We start from the raw sequence: 20,364 nt of genomic DNA, 5'->3' as shown, positions 1-20,364 counted from the left end.
TTTTATTCTACTCCTCCATATCAGATATGTCTGATTTATCTATGGTCACTATACGTGGGACGTGAGAGGCTGGATTTATGTGGAGAGATTCTCTTCTTTCTCTACACCTCGGAACATGATGGGACCTTTTGGAGCGTGTCCACACGATGTTGATATTTTATTATCTGTCATTGCATTTGTATTAATGGATTCATTGTAAAAATCGCGGTATATAATTAATATTCTCTTATGTAGACTTTTATTCTCCTGATGTAATACTTATAATTTTCTTTGTATGTATGTGTTTTTTATTAGTTACTTTTATATATATATATATTATTTGATTAATGTATGGGTATTCACGCGGAATACATATGTGGAAATAGTATTTTTCCTTGTCTGTATTCTTCTTGGATATTTATTAATATATACTCACTTTAATGATTTATTAAATATTATTGCTGACCTTTATATTTTGTCAGCATCTTATCACTATATGTTCCTTTTTTTGTCACTTATTTTTATCTATATGAGCACTTGTCTATTATGGCTTATAATTTGTCATTCTTTAATATATTTTTATTTATCACTTCTTTCATCAGCATACATTCTTCTACTTTTGAATGTTTCTGCTTATTGATACCTTTGAGACCTTTTATCTCAGTATAATGTGTCTGTGTACATCTGCGGTGAATGATATTCTTAGGATTATAAAATGGCCCACATTCTAAATGGTAGATTAATTGCTTTTGATTTTTTCCAGAGCCGCGCATGCGTGGTCGGGTCTCAATGGCTTGGTGCTGGAGTTTCGCGATGATCTGACTGTGTCACACACCCGGCTGAACATATTCAGGTCCCTATTGGCCTCTTTGGTCAGCTGGTCTCTCGACCTATCACATTTAAGAGGTCTAATTAATACGATTTAGAACACCCCTTGAAAAAGCTATCTACGCGAAACGCGCGTTGGGGTTTCTCCACACTTGGGAGTCGTCACATCTGAGGAGCCACATGGGTTAGTAACTTATTCAGGTTTACTACTAATTGATGATCTGTTATGCTATTTTCCCGGCCATCTGTATCTGTAGGTGACAGTAATGCTTTTTATTTAAAAAAACGATCTTTTTTCACAACGTTAGGTGCGATTTTAGTTTATGCTAATGAGCTTTCTTAATGCCCAAGTGGGCGTACTTTTACTTTCGACCAAGTGGGCATTGTACAGAGGAGTGCATGACGCTGACCAATCGGCATCATGCACTCCTCTCCATTCATTTACACTGCACTAGCGATATAGTTATATCACTATGTGCAGCCTCATACACAAGCCCTAACATTACTACAGTGTCCTGATAATGAATACACATGACCATCCAGCCTGGACGTCATGTGTACTCAGAATCCTGACACTTCTGAATCTTTTCTGTGAGATTCCAGCAACGGATACGAAATCTCGCGAGATTACGAGGTAAACGAGATTTCGTATCCGTTGCTGTAAATCTCACAGAAAAGATTAGGGCCCTGAAACTGAAGGAATGTTCCCCTCCGGCCTGCGCATTGAGATGTTTTTCAGGAATTATTTTTTGCGTGATGGATTGCCGTTTTTATTAGTAATATTTTGGAGTAAATGTGACTTTTTGATCATTTTTTATAGTATTTTTTGGAAGGAGATGTGACCTAAAAACAAAGATTCTGGGGTTGTTTTTCATGTTTTTTTTTACTGTGTTCACCGTGCGGGATAAATTACATAATAGTTTTGTAGATTGGGTCGTTACGGACGCAACGATACCAATTATGTATAGTTTTTTTTAATTTTTACGATTTTTCCCAGAATAAAAGACTTACTATGGGAAAAAAGTCAGTTTAGCTTTATTTTTATTTGAAACTTGTGTGTTTTTATTGTTTTACCACATTTTTTGTAACTTTTTTTAACTTTTTTGACTTGTCACACTAAGGGACTTGAGGACCTGATGCCCCGATCGCTACTCTAATACACTGTACTATTAGCCAGATCGGAAGTTGTTAGCCAGATCGGAAGTCTTTTTCACCTTTGGGTGCATTTAGGGTATATTCCCTCTGGATGCATGGCAACGAGGTTTCCCCTCGGAGCACACTTGTTTGCAGACTGCTAAGTGACATATTTAGCTTTTGCGGTGACATGATTTAGCTTATGCGGTGACATGATATTATGGTTGTATAATGGACAGCAGATGATATGAATTACGCACTATTGCAATTTACATGCTGACCTCATGATCTTTCATATAATACTGTTGTCTACCGCAGTTATGTCCCTATGTTAAGGTGTTTTTGTATACCATGCCCTTGCGGATTGGTGTTGTCTTTATACCATCCCTGCGATTTAACAGTAGTTTGGAGTGGTTCATACATAACTTTTTTCTCTTTTTAGAAACCTCGCTTTGTTTTTTACTATGTATGTTATATTTATATGCAATAAAATTGATTTTTTTACCATATGTATAGCCTTGTGACTCTTGGTTATCAATTTTGTTAACTGCACTACATACGTAGCGCAGTGTGTTATTCACTGACAGCAAGCCTATGAGGACGCGCCACAGGTGGGTCCTCATCAGCTCCCGTACAAGGCAGACTCGGACACCGTTTTCTGGCGTCCGATTGCCATAGCAAACCAGCGATTGCGTCACTGGGCTGCCGGTCGGGTTAAAACCCATCAGATGCTGCGTAATATTGAGCGCAGCATCTGAGGGGTTAATCAGCCGGATCGGAGAATAGCTCCGGTCCTGGCAGTTACAGGAGGGTGCCAGCTGTATAATACAGCTGTCACCCCGCGGTGATGGTGCCGGCTCTGCTTCTGAGCCCGCACCATCACTGAGACGTAACTGTACTGCGCTTTGCGGGAACACCTTCCCGGCAGCGCCGTATATATGCGGCTGATGTCAGGAAGGGGTTAAGACTTCAGAATTTTGGGAAATAGATTATTGTGTATTTAAGTGCACCCAGAGGAGGGGGGGACAGGTTCAGTTCAGAGCATATGAGCTGGGGATTGCTGCTCGATATGAAGGCAGCTGCAATTCAACCCCAATGTACCTGCTTTTTGTTGTGGTTTTATTTTGTATTTACACAAAATAAATACGAGCATTGTTTGCCAAATCCTGAGTGAGGACTGTTTAAAAGCGCAAGAATACCCGCACCCCAACAGGGTACAATAAGAAATACTTTCATTTTAATAACTAAGGAGGGCAACCTGGAAAACCCGCTATGGAGGGAGAGGGAAAGGCAGGTCCCACCACCAACCTACCCACCATTCCATAAAATCCAGCCCAAAAAATAAATCAAAGGCCTCAGCAAAGAAAGATTTACTGATACAACCAATCTCATCTGGATTTATTCCTCTCACTCAGATTTACAACCTGGATGAGACAGACGCTCCCTCGGGTCGTTGGTATAGTGAGAATTTTTCGTTTTGTTTTAGGTGTTTTTTTACAAATTTTAAATGGGGCTGGTCAGTAAACAAAATAGTAATTGGTCATGGCCAATATGGGAGAGAGAAAAGGTGAATGAAGAATAAATAAATAAAAAATCCAAGGAGGTATGGCATATTTTGCACAGGCCGGGATTTGTGGGCCACGTCTCACAATGGTATGTGGTGTCCTTACGAATGCCTCGCTTGGCACACACACAGCATTTTTTTGGGGCTTCAGTTTTTTTTAATCAATAGATTTTTATTGAAAATGTTTACAATTTTTTCAACAGTATAAACCATCCTTGGTCCTAGAACATGGACCTGTCTGTATAGAATTAATACATACATGTGATATGTCAAAAAGGATATACATGAACAAGAAACAACAGACAACTTTGCTATGCCATATACATACAAATGATAATACACGTTATGTCATGGTTCCAAATAACTCTTCATTTAGGTGTAGTATTTCGATTTTACCCATAGCTCCCAATACCGTGCATTCTTTGTGTAACCAGAGGGAGACTGTAATAGCATGGATTCATGGTGACATGCTACATTTACCCTGCCTATCACTTCCAACAGGGTAGGGGAAATGGGAGACTTCCAGGACTTGGCAATTACCATTCTAGCAGCAATAAAGACATGGTGCACTAGTACCCGATGCTCTGGAAGTATGTCCTCTAAACCGATGTCTAGGATAGCCAATTCCGGGCAGTGAGGAAGAGATATTCCTGTGATTTCTAATAATGGGCGAAAGACCTCCTTCCACATTTCTCCAACCTTGGGACAGGTCCACCACATATGCAAGGTGGATCCCAAGGAGCCACACCCCCTCCAGCAGCAGTTGGAACTGCTTTGAAATATATGTGCACATCTGGACGGTGTTAGGTACCATCTCAGGTGAATTTTACGGGTGAGTTCAATATGATTAACGCATTTGGAATGACGAGCAATCCAACTAGAGGCCTTCAACCTTTGTGCCATAGAAAACGTAGAACCCATCTCCCGTTCCCATCGTAGTATATGCTCTGTCTTCCCCGAGGTCTGCTTTTTCAAAAGGAGATCATAACTACAAGCTAAGCCCTTATTGTGTCCTTGCCATTTGAACAGGAATTTGTGATACGAGGAAAGATTTGTAGGTGGAGCCGGGATAGCAATTGATTGTATCATATGTCTTATCTGGAGATGCTGGTAAAACATGGTTCTAGTTACGCCATATTCCCTTACCAACTGCTCAAAAGATTTCAAGTGTCTTCCCTCGTATAAATCTGAAAGGGCTGTTACACCTAACAATTCCCATGTCTGCAAAAATACATGTGGGACTAAAGATTGGAATGCTTGCAACGGTATACGTTCATGAGATAGGTACACCCAATGATTTGCGCATACCTTTAATTTCCAACCTTTCAGTGCATCAGATGTAGTTACCAAGAACACCCTAGACCTATCTGCCCCTACATATGTCGCGGCCATCAGATTGAGTATGGAAGAGCGGGGAAACATCTAATTTTCCAACTGGGCCTAAAGGGACGTAGCTGTGGAGCTCCATAACGTACCTAACTGATCCATGATGGCAGCTACATTATATGCCGTTACATCTGGGACTCCCAAACCCCCTTCCTTAACCTTCTGATACAATAAAGTCCTGGCTACCCTCACTCGTTTATTATTCCAAATGAACTGGAGAAACAGGTTCTGAATCTGAGAGGAGATACTAGTAGGTATTAACAGTGGAATAGTCCTGCAAAAATATAAGTATTTGGGAAGCAATAAAATTTTAACCAAATTGACTCTAGCAATCCAGGATAACTGGAACTTGTTTAGTCTTTCACATTCCAATCTCAAATCTGCTTTGAGCCCTGCCAATTTTCGCCCAATATCCTTATTAAACTGCGATATCAAATTATATGCCAAACTATTGGCGAATAGATTGAATGAGTGCTTGCCATCCCTAATAGCACTAGAACAAGTAGGGTTTGTCAAGGGCTGTCAAGCCTGCGACGGTACGCGCAGAATGTTAGATCTTATACAGATAGCCGGAGATTCTACAAATGCCTCCCTTTTTATTTCCCTAGATGCCGAAAAAGCGTTTGATAGAGTTAACTGGCAATACCTGGAAGGTACTTTGGATAAATTTAGTTTTCAATCCTTTATAAAATCAGCCATACTTTCTCTATATTCCTCGCCATCGGCTAGGGTTCTGTCTTCAGGTATTCTTTCTAGATCTTTCAACATCACTAATGGGACTAGGTAGGGATGTCCTTTATCCCCATTAATTTTTACACTGTGTATGGAACCATTTGCGAAAATTATTCGAAATTCTGAGAATATCTCGGGTATACGGGTGGGTGGAAAAGAACACAAAATAGGATTATATGCAGATGATGTTATTGTGACCTGCACTTCTCCCCTCGTATCTTTGGCAGAACTACTCCGCATCATCTCTAAATTTTCGGGGCTTCAGTTTTTTTTCTGTGGGGGGGATTTCTTTGGGGAAATGCTGGCCGGGAATTATCCTGCTGATGGAAGAACCAGATGAACTGCCCTCTCCTACCTGGTCATCAAATATCAGGGACTTGATGACCTTTTCCTGAAACTGCAGGAACGTATCCCCACCGCCGGCATATCTGCAGAGGACAAAGGCGTTGTATGCTGCCATCTGTGTAAGATGGACAGACAGCTTTTTATACCATACCTTGGTCTTGCGCATGGCGCTGTGTGGTTTTATGACCTGGTCAGACAGGTCAACGCCACCCATATATTTGTTGTACTCCTGTACACAATATGGTTTGGGAACTTGCGTGGTGGATCCGTGTACAGGGACAAGGCTGCCTCTGCTGTCGTGAATGCCGGTCAGTATGAGGACGTCCATTTTATCCTTCTACTTCAGGAGGAGCAGATCGTCACTGCAGACAGCTCTGCTCTCTCCTAATTTTAGGATCTGACCCAGTAAAGTTTTGGGGAGGCCCTTCTGATTTTTGCGGATTGTTCCGCACGCCAATGTGGATCTGGATGACGGACACTGTTGTAAGAGTTGTCCAGATAAAGATGATATCCTTTGCCAAGTAAAGGATGGATAAGATCCCATACGATCTTTCCACTAATTCCTAGGAAGGGGGGACATTCTGGGGGATCTATATGGGAGTATTTCCCCTCATAAACCCTAAAAGAGTAGGTGTAACCGGTGGCACTTTCACAGAGTTTGTACAGTTTTATGCCGTACCGGGCTCTTTTATTGGGTAGATACTGCCTGAAGTGCAGTCTGCCCTTGAAGCTCACTAATGATTCATCTACAGAAATATTTTGTTGGGGGGTATAAACTTGGGAAAAACTTTGTGAGTAGTGGGCAATCAATGGTCTTATTTTATACAGCCTATCAAAGTGTGGGTCCTGTGGGGGTGGGCACTGACTTTGATCATTGTAACTCAGGAACTTTACGATGGCTTCGAATCGCATCCTTGTCATAACTGTGTGGTAAAGGGGGGTATTATATAAAATATCAGGGGACCAATAGTCCCTAATACTGGGCTTTATTATGAGACCAAAACTTAAAAATAAGCCACAAAACTTCCGCAATTCCACTGCGTTTTTGGGGGTCCAATTTTGGCCTCTCCCATAAAATGAGTCGGGATTCTGGGCGATAAATTGCTCCGCATAAATGTTGGTCTGCTGGACCATTAAATCTAAAAGGGCGTCTGAAAAAAAACGTAATAATGATCAAAGGGGCTGAAATCCGTATTGCCAATTTGAATGCCAGAGGGGGCTGTAAATTCAGGCACCTGGGGGGTATAATTGTCCGCAGCTTCCCATGTCAGCTCAGGCTGAGCAGGACCTACGGCTCTTCTGCGCCGACGGGGGGGGGGGGGGGGTGCAGAGTCAGAGTCACTGGATAAAGATGAAGATGAAAGCACGAACTGTCCTTCACCTTCACTTGCGCTGTCCGTATCGGAACACATCATTTGTTTTTTCTTCCTCGGCTGTGAAGACTCATTTGGCCATCATGTTCAGCTACTAACTCTATTTGTAACTCTATTTGTAACTCTATTTGTAACTCTATTTGTAACTCTATTTGTAACTCTATTTGTAACTCTATTTGTAACTCTATTTGTAACTCTTTTTTGTAAAACTTTTTTTAACAAAAAATAAACAGCGCTGCTCTCAACTGCGGCATGAGAACAGACCAGCAACCCTGCTGTATCCAAAGAGTGAGCGTGCCCTACCTACCAGGGGGAACTAAATGAGACGTGGCATTGCTACCTAACAGGGAACTCGGGCAGTGGGCAATCTATGGACACAGCAGGGTGATGGCGACCAGGTACTGCGACAGGTGATAGCTGGGCACAGATCACACGGCAGAAGGACACTGTGGGTGACTGAAATTATATAATTATATATATTACAACCAGTGGGCCCCAAAGGTGGTGATCCCTGCTCAGTGGGCACAACAGGGGCAGATCGCTGGGTTTTTGGTTGTTTTTTTAACAACTCTCCACTTTCCTGTCACTTTCCTGTCACTTTCCTGTCACTTTCCTCTCACTTTCCTGTCACTTTCCTCTCACTTTCCTCTCACTTTCCTCTCACTGTCCTCTCACTTTCCTCTCACTCTCCTCTCACTTTCCTCTCACTCTCCTCTCACTTTCCTCTCACTTTCCTCTCACTCTCCTCTCACTTTCCTCTCACTTTCCTCTCACTTTCCTCTCACTTTCCTCTCACTTTCCTCTCACTCTCCTCTCACTCTCCTCTCACTCTCCTCTCACTTTCCTGTCACTTTCCTCTCACTTTCCTGTCACTTTCCTCTCACTGTCCTCTCACTTTCCTCTCACTCTCCTCTCACTTTCCTCTCACTTTCCTCTCACTTTCCTCTCACTCTCCTCTCACTCTCCTCTCACTTTCCTCTCACTTTCCTCTCACTTTCCTCTCACTCTCCTCTCACTTTCCTCTCACTTTCCTCTCACTGGCTTCCGGCTCTGACAGAAAAGCGGGAAGGGGTTAAGGCAGCAATTTCCAAGCAAATGTCTCACAGATCACACGGCAGAGTATGAATAGTATACGGTTCCATCTTTCACAGTCTTTCCAAAATGGCTGATTAACCTCTAATGTGCTGGAATAAAGCAAAGCATCTTGAAAAATGGCTGATTAACCTCTTATTTGCTGAGCTGAAGTTGGTTTTCGCGCCCTTTGGTCACGGTGGCGCACTTTCTCTCTCCCGCTCCTCGGGCCGCAGAACCAGTGAAATAAGTGGTGCTCGTGGGATACACTGTTCTCTGTCCCCTGGGATGTTATGTGGTGTACCCCGAAATAAGGATGTTCCAGGAGTCAGGGTTCAATAAACGATCACAGTAGTTGTACTGGGCACAATACGCTCGGTGGTCACTTCTGTTACAGAGGCAATGTCTTTAAGTAGTCCTCTGTTTCCCTTGTTAAGAACTCCTTCTCTCCAGACTGTCCTCTTTCTTTCTGCGGGCTTCTCTATGGCCTGATGTTGTAGGCCGCCTGTCTCTGGATCCCGGATGGACGGACCCAGGAGCAACTCCACTTTACTGCTAACTCAACTGGTCACTCCCTCCAACTCCCCTCTCCAACTGCCGCTGGACCCGCCTCTATCTCCTAAGCTCCTCCCACCTTCTGGAAACTTCCCCATAAGACACTCCTGCATAGGCTGTAAAGCAGAGCATTGCAAATTCACATTTACTTTATAAAGTGGCAGTGCCTAATAGTGGAAAAAGTCATGAAATACAGTTACAACACATTATCTTTCTAGTAACGTTTTGGGGACATCACATGACCGCGCAAAAAATGCTGCAATTTGCGTGCGCAAAAATTCAGTGTGGCATCTGTATATGGTGCGTGGCTGCCTGATTTTCGCGCAGCCGCCATCATTATGACACTCTGTTTTTATGTTACGAAACAGTGAAGAAGGAGGGGCTTTAATGTTTCCCTTCACTTCTTTAACAACTGTAGCGCGAATCACGCGCGTCACCCGGAAGTGTTTCCGTGTGCCGTGCGCGATTTGCACTCACCGATTGACTTCAATGGGTGCGTGCTGCGCGAAACACGGGCAAGTATAGGACATGTCGTTAGTTTTACACAGCGGACACACGCTGCGTGAAAATCACTGACCGTCTGAACGTCCCCATAGCCTAAAATAGGTCCATGCGACGTGCGTGATGTTCACACGCGTATCATGGACGTGATACACGATCATGTGAATAAGGCCTTATATTGTAATTTGTAGTGAATTTTCAGTGCGCAATCCGCACCAAAAACAGGAGACAAGTAAGTGGCTTATTCAGACGTCCATGTTCGGTCTGTGATATACGGACCGTGTATCGGCCATATTTCCTGCACCGACCACAGTGCAGGGAGCCGGGTTTCTAGCATCACAGTTATCGATGATCACAGTCCCTCCCCTCCCGTGGGAATATTGTCCCCGGTCCCGTACTGAAAGCATCATTACCGTATGGGACAGTATTCCCGCGGAGAGGCAAGGACTCCCAGCAACACTGATAACTATGATGCTAGGAGTCCGGCTCCATGAATTGTGGTCGGCCTGGGAAATACGGCCGATACACGCTCCGTATGTCACGGACCGAACGCGGCCGTCTGAATAAGGCCTTAGTCTAGTTACACAGTGCGGTCAAATCCCATTTTTTTGCCATAATTTTTGCAAAATCGCGGAAAAAACGTGATTTGACCGCACTGTGAGAATATAGCCTAACAGCACTTTTCATGTTTTGTATCCTTTTTTTATGCAATTTTTGTAATTGCGGCACAAATCACGCGGTCTTGCCGCAATTTTTATATAATCGCGGCAAAACTGCGCCATTTTTCCAGCGATTGCTAAAATCGCGGCAAAAAAACCGCTAGGAAAACGAAAAAATACCAATAAAACATTTTAACATACTTTATATATTCTACAAATGGGATCAGGGGGATGGGAAGCAGGATGGATAGGAGAAAACACTCACCAACCTGCAGGTCCGGTCGGCAATGTAGAGGAGCTGGCTGGGGGACGGGATCTCCACACAGAGCTTCTGCACATGCTGCATCTTCCCCGTCCAGTACGTGAAGCTACAACAGGTATGCAGGGGGTGCCGCGAGCGTTATAGGGGGGTTCCGCGAGCTTTGCTAGAGGCGGGGCGCGAGCGTTGCGAGGGGGGCCGTGAGCGTTGCGAGGGGGAGCCCGTGAGCGTTGCAAAGGGGGGGCGACAGTCCGAGTGGGGGGTGATGACAGCCTGGTGGGCCCCTTTTCTTCATCCAAACGGCTGGGCCCCTGACAGGAGTAATAGTAGTACTGCCCTGATGGGGGCCCTGCCTGCGCATATTGCTCGATCTATGCTTTTTCGTGCTAAGTATAAGGGTGGCTTTGGTCTCCCGGACTTTGTTTCCTACCATCAGGCCTCCCACTTGACACAAATTTTGGACTGGTTTAGGCACACTGAGATTAAAGCGTGGGTGTCTGTCACGAAGCGGGTTAGTGGACCCACTAGGCCGTACCGCCGCAGCGGGGAGGCAGCTGGCCAAACAACAGGACACCCCAGAAATACAATGTCCCGCACAAGGGTACCTGAATAGTCCAGATGGTGGCAGCAGCTCTGGCACAGATGAGATGGGTGCAGCAGATGGTGCCAAACGTGGCGGATGACACAGGAGCCGCAAGTTGCGCCAGACGGGGCGGATTCCTCCGGACGTGGCAGATAACACAGGACGTGGCGGATTCCTCTGGACATGGCAGATGACACAGGATGTGGCGGATTCCTCCAGATGTGGCAGATGACACAGGACGTGGCGGATTCCTCCAGTCGTGGCAGATGACACAGGGCGTGGCGGATTCCTCCAGACGTGGCAGATGACACAGGACGTGGCAGATTCCTCTGGACGTGGCAGATGACACAGGACATGGCAGATTCCTCTGGACGTGGCAGATGACACAGGACGTGGCACGACTTGATACTAGGGCAAAGCACAGGAAACAGGAACGGGGAACAAGGTACGGGTAACAACAGGAACGGGAAACACTAAGGGACCATTTGCAAGACAGATTGGGAAAACTAACAACGCTCAGGCATCGAACTAGGGGGCTGGACCCCTCTTATAGCCCAGGATACTCACGGGTCAAAGGTCGTTCAAGATGTCCGGTGCGCGCACCCTGTGGGCTCCGGCGGAGGTGAGTGGATGCAAGCGCTGGTGTCTCCTGAGGAGGAGGCTGGGGCCAGCGCTTGCCGACTCGTGGCTGCGGCTGTCAGCGGGAGGCTGGAGCTGACAGCCCGCAGCCACGGACATTACAGTGTCCATGGAGCAGGCCTTTCTTGAAGTTCCTTTGCAGGCCTTACCTTGGTTGGGCAACCACGTTCTCCTGTCGGTGCGGACGCACCCGACTATCAGGCCCACCCTGACGGTTGCGTCACGGCTCTTTCCCCGGAAAGAGATTTCTCCGTCTCCCTCTCCCTTGTTTCCTATCTTGGGCAATCCTGCATTCCCACTGGGGAGGGAAGGGGGGCCCTTTCAGCTCTGGTTGAAGGCAGGTAAGGGACGTGCCCGCACACTTTATGCAGGATGAGACGTGGATGACTAGCGCACAGTTGGAATCCTTGTCTGATCCTGTCCCATTTACTACATGGCAGGTCACCCAGTTGAGACCCTTCCTCGCGTCCCTAACTAACTCATTGGCATACTCACGAGATAGTTCCCCTATCGAACTCCTTTGCACGGGCACGGGCACGGTGTGTCACTCGTTGTCCAGACTTTATGCTCTCCTGATCTCTCCATCCAATTTGTCCACTCCTGCCTACTTGTTAAGCTGGGAGAGGGACTTGGGTCTAACATTCACTATGGAGCATAAGGATCGCTTGTTCACTATGACGCATAAATCCTCTATGGCTAGCAGGTTTCAGGAGGCGGGGTTTAAGGTCCTGTCGAGATGGTATAGAGTGCCTTCCAGATTGCATGCGATGATACCTGCGGTCTTGCCGTTGTGTTGGAGATGTGGTGACCATGTGGGTACAATTCTGCACATTTTTTGGGATTGCCCGCTCTTAACTTATTTCTGGTCTGAGTTGTTGCGAATTTCCCCGAAATGCACGGAATTCCTCCTTCCGAGATCTCTGGGCTTTTTCCTGCTCCATTTGTGTGATGTGCCATTATCCACATATCGACGCTCAGTGGTTCGCCACATGGTGAATGCAGCTAGACCGTGCGTCCCCGCGCTGTGTAGACAAACTTGCCCTCCATCGGTGGGCATGTGGTTCAGCAAAATCCTGGGGATTATGAGAATGGAGGGCCTCACGGCATCAATGAGAGGATCCAACGCCAACTTTTTTAAAACATGGCGTGTTTGGATTCGGTTTCAATCTTCTGTGGAGTACAGGACCATCATAGACTCTTGAGCATAATCCCTAGGCCCATTACCTCATGTCAGTTCTCTCTCCTTCCCTTTTCCTTTCTGTCCCCTCTTCTCTTTTGTTTCTCCTTAGTTCTTTCCTGTTCTCTTACGGGTTATTATGCCTGGCTGCGGATTCAGGGTGCATACAAGAGTTTCTCTATCAATATTGATTTCAATTGTACGTTGTTATTCTTTGTGTTCTTTGCACTCCTTGTAATTCCATATGTTGGCCTGTGGGCCGATGTCAGTGCTGTTTATGTCTGCACCATTATATTTGTGTATTGAAAAACGGAAAATAAAAGAATAAAAAAAAAAAAAAAAAGAAAAGACGGCTCCATTACGCCTGCAAACATCTGTCTATTGCTTGCAATGGGTTTTACAATGTTCTGATCAGACGAGGTGTAATTTTACGCGTTGCTGTCAAAAGACGGAGCGTAAAAAGACGCCCCCGTCAAAGAAGTGCATGTCACTTCTGGGGCCGTTTTTGGAGCTGTTTTTCATTGACTCCATTGAAAAACAGCTCCAATTACGTCCGTAATTGACGCAGCGAAAAACGCGAGTACTTGCAAAAACGTCTGAAATTTTTTACGGTATTCTGTTGTCACGAGCCTTAATTTTACGCGTTGCTGTCAAAATACAGCGCGTAAAATTACGGCTCGTCAAAAGAAGTGCAGGACACTTCTTGGGACGTTTTTGGAGCCATTTTTCATAGACTCTATTGAAAACAGCTCCAAAAACGTCTGTAAAAAACACCGCGAAAAAACCTGCGAAAAACGCGAGGTGCTCAAAAAACGTCTGAAAATCTGGAGCTGTTTTCCCTAAGGGTATGTTCACACGCAGTGACCAAAAACGTCTGAAAATACGGAGCTGTTTTCAGGCTAAAACAGCTCCTGATTTTCAGACGTTTTTGTAGCAACTCACGTTTTTCGCGACAATGTTTACGGCCGTTTTTGGAGCTGTTTTTCAATGCAAAACGCCTCCAAAAACGTCCCAAGAAGTGACATGCACTTCTTTTTACGAGCTGTCATTTTACGCGCCTTATTTTGACAGCGACGCGTAAAATTAAGGCTCATGGGAACAGAACACCGTAAAACCCATTGAAAGCAATGGGCAGATGTTTGTAGGCGTATTAGGGTCGTTACGAACGCGGCGATACCAAATATGTGTACTTTTTTTAACGTGTTCATTTTTTATCTATAATGAAATTCTTATTATAGGAAAAAATGCATTTTTTGTTTACACAATTTATAACTTTTATTTTTACACATTTTTAAAACTTTTTTATTACTTTTTTTTACTTTTTTCCCTTGTCCCACTAGGGGACATTTAGACTTGCAGCTTTGATCGCTGCTAGAGTACATTACACTACCTACGTAGTGTAATGTGTTCTAACTGTCATTGTGACGTGACAGTCATACTGACAGGAAGCCTCGGAGGACCGGCCGGAGGTTGCTCCTCCGGGGCTTCCGTACATGGCAACCCAGAGGTCATTGTCTGGCCTCCGATTACCACGACTAGCATCGGCAGCCCCCACAATCACTTAGTGGGGGCTGCCGATGTGCTTCAAACCCCTTAAATGTGGTGATCGCAATCGGTCGCCGCATTTATGGGGTTATTTGTCGAAATCTGCGGCGATGGTCCGCTGACCGGCAAGACTGGAATGTCAGCTGTCGGGGACAGCTGACCTCCCGATTCCCAGACACTGTCCGTTAGGACAGTGTGCACTGGGAACCGCTCCGCAACTGTATGTCCTGGTGCGGGAAGCAAGCACTCTGCAGGACGTACAGTTGCGGCGCAACGCGTAAAGAGGTTAAAAAATATAATATTACAGGTTATGAGTCCTAGATTCTGGAGATGGGACGTTGATCCCGGGATTTATTCTGATTGCCATATTTAGAGTAAGGGAGGAATTTTCCCCCATATGAAGCAATTGGCATCAACCTCATGGGGTTTTTTATCTTCCTCTGGATCATCACGGTAGGATTATAGGTTGGACTTGATGGACCGGTGTCTTTTTTCAATCTTATCAACTATGTATAAAACAAATGCAAAATATTTGGGCGGAATGATGATTTATTAATGAAACTAGATGTAACGTGATGACAGCGGCTCCAGCTGGATAAGGAAACTTCTCCCTAATCTTTCTGAGCGCACAGGACGGAACTTGACTTTTGGTACCAGAAATAATGCAAATGCTGTAAAAGCCTGATAGGCCGGTATCGATGATAATATCTGTTGGAGAAAACGAAAATATAAGTCATTCTGAACAAAACAATGAAAATTAAAGATTTTATGATAATTTGGAAAACTAAAACCTTGATTCTGATTTATGGTGAATAGAGAAGTGCCAGAATGTGTAATATAGATCCCTATAGCATGCAGTTACATATGTCACCCACTGACCCCCATTGTAGAAATTTTATTTTTTTTTAGTATCCCTTTGTATCAAAAAGCATGATCAGCTACGTATTTCACCACAGTACAAAAAGGAATGACAACATATACGTAGTCTCCGAATATATGACGAAAGGCGTACATTGAACCCGTGATAGGCCATGGACACGTTTGACATATACGTCTGGAGCATTTCCTGGCATATATATCTAAAGCGTGATGTGAATATAGTATAACTATGTATAGTAGAGATAAAGGACATTGAGGTTGAGGTATTTTATCATTTAGAAGGGTTTGTCGATGATGAGCTTATTAGGCTGGGTTCACACAACCTATTTTCAGACGTAAACGAGGCGTATTATGCCTAGTTTTACGTCTGAAAATAGGGCTACAATACGTCGGCAAACATCGGCCCATTCATTTCAATGGGTTTGCTGACGTACTGTGCAGACAACCTGTCATTTACGCGTCGTCGTTTGACAGCTGTCAAACGACGACGCGTAAATTGACTGCCTCGGCAAAGAAGTGCAGGACACTTTTTGCAACGTAATTTAAGCCGTTCTTCATTGAAGTCAATGAAGAGCAGCTCAAGATTTACGAACGTCAAAGACGCCTCACATAATGCGAGGAGGAGCTTTTACGTCTGAAACGACGCAGCTGTTTTCTCCTGAAAACAGTCTGTCTTTTCAGACGTAAAAGCTTCTCATCGTGTGCACATACCCTTACAGAGAGCTCGACTGCTCGAATCCCCAGCAATCAGTTGTGATCTTTAAGGTAACCTGACAGCAAGTGTTTAATCCCCCTGCAGCACCACCACAGGAGAAATAAGGCATTACATAGTGCCCATTGAAATCAATGGTCCGTCCATATAACCCAGCACAAGGACGTGTCCGATCCCCCATAGTGAAAATACTCTTTGTAGTTGTTCTCCGCTCTAGCTAAAAAATGAAGATCCAAAATGGGGGATCCCACTCAATGGACCCAGAATTCCAGAACTTGAAAATGAGTTTTCTAAACCAGATAACTTCTTTTAAAAAATACTTTTTTCAACAGCAATAGAAACAGTCAGGTCATTTATACCCCCTTCCCACTCTGCAATTCAACTTCTAAAAATTATGGATCTCCCTCCTATTTGCTGTGATGATGAAACGTTGACAGCACAAAATGATGAAGACAATCAAAAAATAAACTCCCCTCCCCCACATTGATAAATAACAGAGACCAGGAAATTGTATCTACTAGTAAAATAAAGTCTTCACCTGGGTCCTCTGTGCGCCGCATGTTAATACAAAGATGTTGTAAATCCTTGACACATTGTTGGCAATAGGCAAGAGATGAGCTTTGGGGTGAACTCAACGAGCGAGCTCCTCTGCCGAGATAAGGGTGTGCAAGGAACAGAGGGAGACCTAGTTGTGTCATCATCATGTTTCAGGTGTTATTTTCTCGCCCACTAGCCCATAGTGTTTGGAAATGACAGGCATAGAAGATGACGCCGGGCTGTAAAAAAAAACAAAATTACATGGATATTAGATTTATAAAAAAAATCCCAATATATCAAACTATTCAACAACGTTAGGTTTCCAGGATATAATCCGTTATATTACCGCTGCCTGTTGTCTACTGCGCCATTTTTCCCTCATCCACGTGTTTTAAAGTGGATCCGTGATCTCATCTATTCCCTACATATCAGGGAATTCATCCGCTCCTTGAAACCACTCCATGATGTAACTGAGAGGTTCGATAAGGCTGGCGTCAAGAAGAAAGACAGCCATCCAATATCCAAGGAATAGAAAGAGCTTGGTCCATAAGCCGTCATAGGGAGGCCCAAAATTATAGGACTCCAGATTCTGCAACAAATAAGGAAACGGTTATTAAAGTGTTATTGACCTTATACAAGTGAATGAATCTTATATTTATATTACAAAAAGAAACCAGGAGTATTAAAAAAGGTTATAGGAGGAGACTTCAGCCCTTCCCTCTATATTACTGTGTGCTTGATTGACAACAGATTTCCCAGGCAGCAGAGGTGGGGGGAGGGGTGAGTGGGCACATAGGAGATTGTGCCCACTAATAACAATCAGGGGCGGACAGAGACAGCAAGGCTTTTATGTAACAGCTAGTTTGTTGAGAGTGAGGTGATGGACATAAAGCCTCTTTCTAGAAAGATCTTCAGGGGCGCAGCTATAGTGGGGTGCGGAGGTAGCAGTGGACCAAGGACCATGGAACCTGGTTCCCTAAAGGGCTCTCTGGCCCATACATAGACACCAGAATGGCACATGGGAGAGTCAGGGCCCTGATAGAGGTTTTGCTTTATGTACCAGGAGCTTCAAGTTAAGGCTCTGAAGTTCTTGGATGGTGCGCCAATTTATTTTGTGGATTGTAATACAACAATAATTATGAACCATGGAAATCATTATCAATCCTTTATATGCCATAAAGTAGGCAGTGGGAAGCACTGGTCAGGCCCTCTGTTTACTGGTCCATTGTGCAGCTGCCTATATGGTACAGTGTTCCCTATAGAGCCCCAGTGCAGCTACATATATGTTACAGTATGTCCTATAGAGCCCCTATGCAGCATATATGGTCCCGTATAGTATGGTCCCTACAGAGCTCCTATGGTTCAGTATATTCACTCCTGATAACAATACAGTAATAATAATAATGATACTATAGAGGGTAAAAGTCGCACTCACTTCATGAATCCATATGAGGCTTTTCTGGAGCCAAGACACTTCTTCCTCTACAGGTGGAGCTGGTGTTGGAGTCACCTGTAGTAATATAGTTATTTTATACATTTCATTATAGTTATTTTATACATTTCATTATAGTTATTTTATACATTTCATTATAGTTATTTTATACATTTCATTATAGTTATTTTATACATTTCATTATAGTTATTTTATACATTTCATTATAGTTATTTTATACATTTCATTATAGTTATTTTATACATTTCTTTATAGTTATTTTATACATTTCATTATAGTTATTTTATACATTTCATTATAGTTATTTTATACATTTCATTATAGTTATTTTATCACTCTCAGTAAGTCAGTAGGAGGATTGAACTATCACCGGCTCCTATATATCTTACTGATGGATTGTAATTGAACAATTATTATCTAGTAGTCAGTAGGAAGCACTGTTATTTTCTATTTAAGATGCTGGTGGGCCCCCTGTTTACAGCGTCCTGTACAGCTGTACATGTAATACAGTATGCCCCATAGAGCCGCTATGCAGCAGCATATATAGTACAGTATTCCGTATAGAGCCCCTATGCAGCAGCATATATGGTACAGTATGCCCCATAGAGCCCCTATGCAGCAGCATATATAGTACAGTATTCCCCATAGAGCCCCTATGCAGCAGCATATATGGTACAGTATGTCCTATAGAGCCCTATGCAGCAGCATATATGGTACAGTATGTCCTATAGAGCCCTATGCAGCAGTATATAAGGTACAGTATGTCCTATAGAGCTATTAATATATTTTGGAAGTAGGGAGAAAGGAAAAGAGTTGTGGTTCCTATTGAAAATTGAAAAAAATAATAAATTTTATTAATATATTTAATTTAAAATATTCCTAAAATGTTTATTTCTCAATGTAGGTCAATTATTCAGCAGTGCAGAGGACCCCTTGTCCTGCACTTAAAGAACAGAATTTGTCTTTTATGCTACTATCATACAACAATATAGTTAGACTTGGTTAATAGCTGAGGTAAGTATAAATTCGATCCCATAGGCATATTGTATGCTCTGTGTGAATCCGTGTTAGCTGTCAATCATTAAACATTGTATCAGTTTTGTATGCACTGACATTTGTAATGTTTTCTATTTGTAAATAGACTTTGTATCAATTCAATTGCTGTGCAACACGTACTTTATCTATTTCTTTTGTGCTTTGCACTGATTGTTATAAACCTGCTATTGCTGTCTGCTTTTTGTAAACCAGCAAACAGCAGCAGATTGCAATTTGTTGCATATATCAGTGTTAGCTGTTGATTCGTATTTTTAGGATAATTTGCAACAGTCAATGTTGGTATTGAATTTTAATTGTAATATTTATTTTAAAGGTATTGTTGTCTATCATACAATTTTTCAGCAGTCCACATTTTGTTATAACACGCTGGCTTCCTCTGACAGAAGTAGTAACAGTGCGGTAGCTTGTATGAGTGAGCACTATAGAGAATGCTATTGGGTGTCCAGTCATATTAATGAACTCAATGCATAAGGTCTTAGCCTAATTCAATGCTGCTACCAACAACAATTTAAGAATTATAAGTCTGCAAAGACTCACTTATAAAAGCACTGCTCCCTGTAGGAGAGCGGGACGTGAATTAAGAATTTTTGAATTTTGACAAGCGCTGCAGGTTGAATCCCTGACAGCGCGTACAAAGACAGCTGACTTGCAGAGCAAGTTAATCAGACCACCAGTAATGCTGCCACTGACGGCCTTTTCTGTAAAAACTGAGATATAAGGAAATAAAGAAGCAAATAGCTTTCTAAGAAAGCACACTATTAAGCGTAATCCTAACTGAAAATACAATGCTTATAAAACATGAGGATATATAAAAGTGGCCTGGTCAGAACATAGCACGTCGATATATACAAGCAGCCTGTTATATAATTGTAATCTGCTGCTGTTTGCTGCTTTTCACAGAAAACAGACAGCAATTAGTCCATAATAAAAGAGAAACAAGCGGCTAAATTTGCTGCTGATCCCAATACAGAGGATCGTTGTTGCAAGCTCTATATAACACACAAGCTAACCAGCTCAAATACTGCATAGTGCCACTGTGAATAGCCTCTTACAAATTCAAGGAGGGAACTAAATTAGAGCACACTACAATCATAGCATTCTCTATAGTGCTCACTCATACAAGCTACCGCACTGTTACTACTTCTGTCAGAGGAAGCCAGCGTGTTATAACAAAATGTGGACTGCTGAAAAATTGTATGATAGACAACAATACCTTTAAAATAAATATTACAATTAAAATTCAATACCAACATTGACTGTTGCAAATTATCCTAAAAATACGAATCAACAGCTAACACTGATATATGCAACAAATTGCAATCTGCTGCTGTTTGCTGGTTTACAAAAAGCAGACAGCAATAGCAGGTTTATAACAATCAGTGCAAAGCACAAAAGAA

At 43.3% G+C, this 20,364-nt stretch overlaps 1 long non-coding RNA gene across 1 annotated transcript in view; it reads left to right on the top strand.

The window, feature by feature from the left end:
- Positions 1-789: 789 nt before the first annotated feature.
- LOC142712970 (uncharacterized) overlaps positions 790-20,364 on the top strand; it is a 69,493-nt gene continuing 49,918 nt past the window's right edge. Inside the window, exon 1 of the long non-coding RNA XR_012870145.1 lies at positions 790-991. This is a non-coding gene — a long non-coding RNA (uncharacterized LOC142712970). The remainder of the gene's footprint in view (positions 992-20,364) is intronic.

The sequence above is a fragment of the Rhinoderma darwinii genome, unplaced genomic scaffold (genome assembly GCF_050947455.1).
Source record: "Rhinoderma darwinii isolate aRhiDar2 unplaced genomic scaffold, aRhiDar2.hap1 Scaffold_4335, whole genome shotgun sequence".
Taxonomy (NCBI): Eukaryota; Metazoa; Chordata; class Amphibia; order Anura; family Rhinodermatidae; genus Rhinoderma; species Rhinoderma darwinii.
Note: the sequence above shows the minus strand (reverse complement) of the source record. Positions and strands in the feature narration are given on the sequence as shown.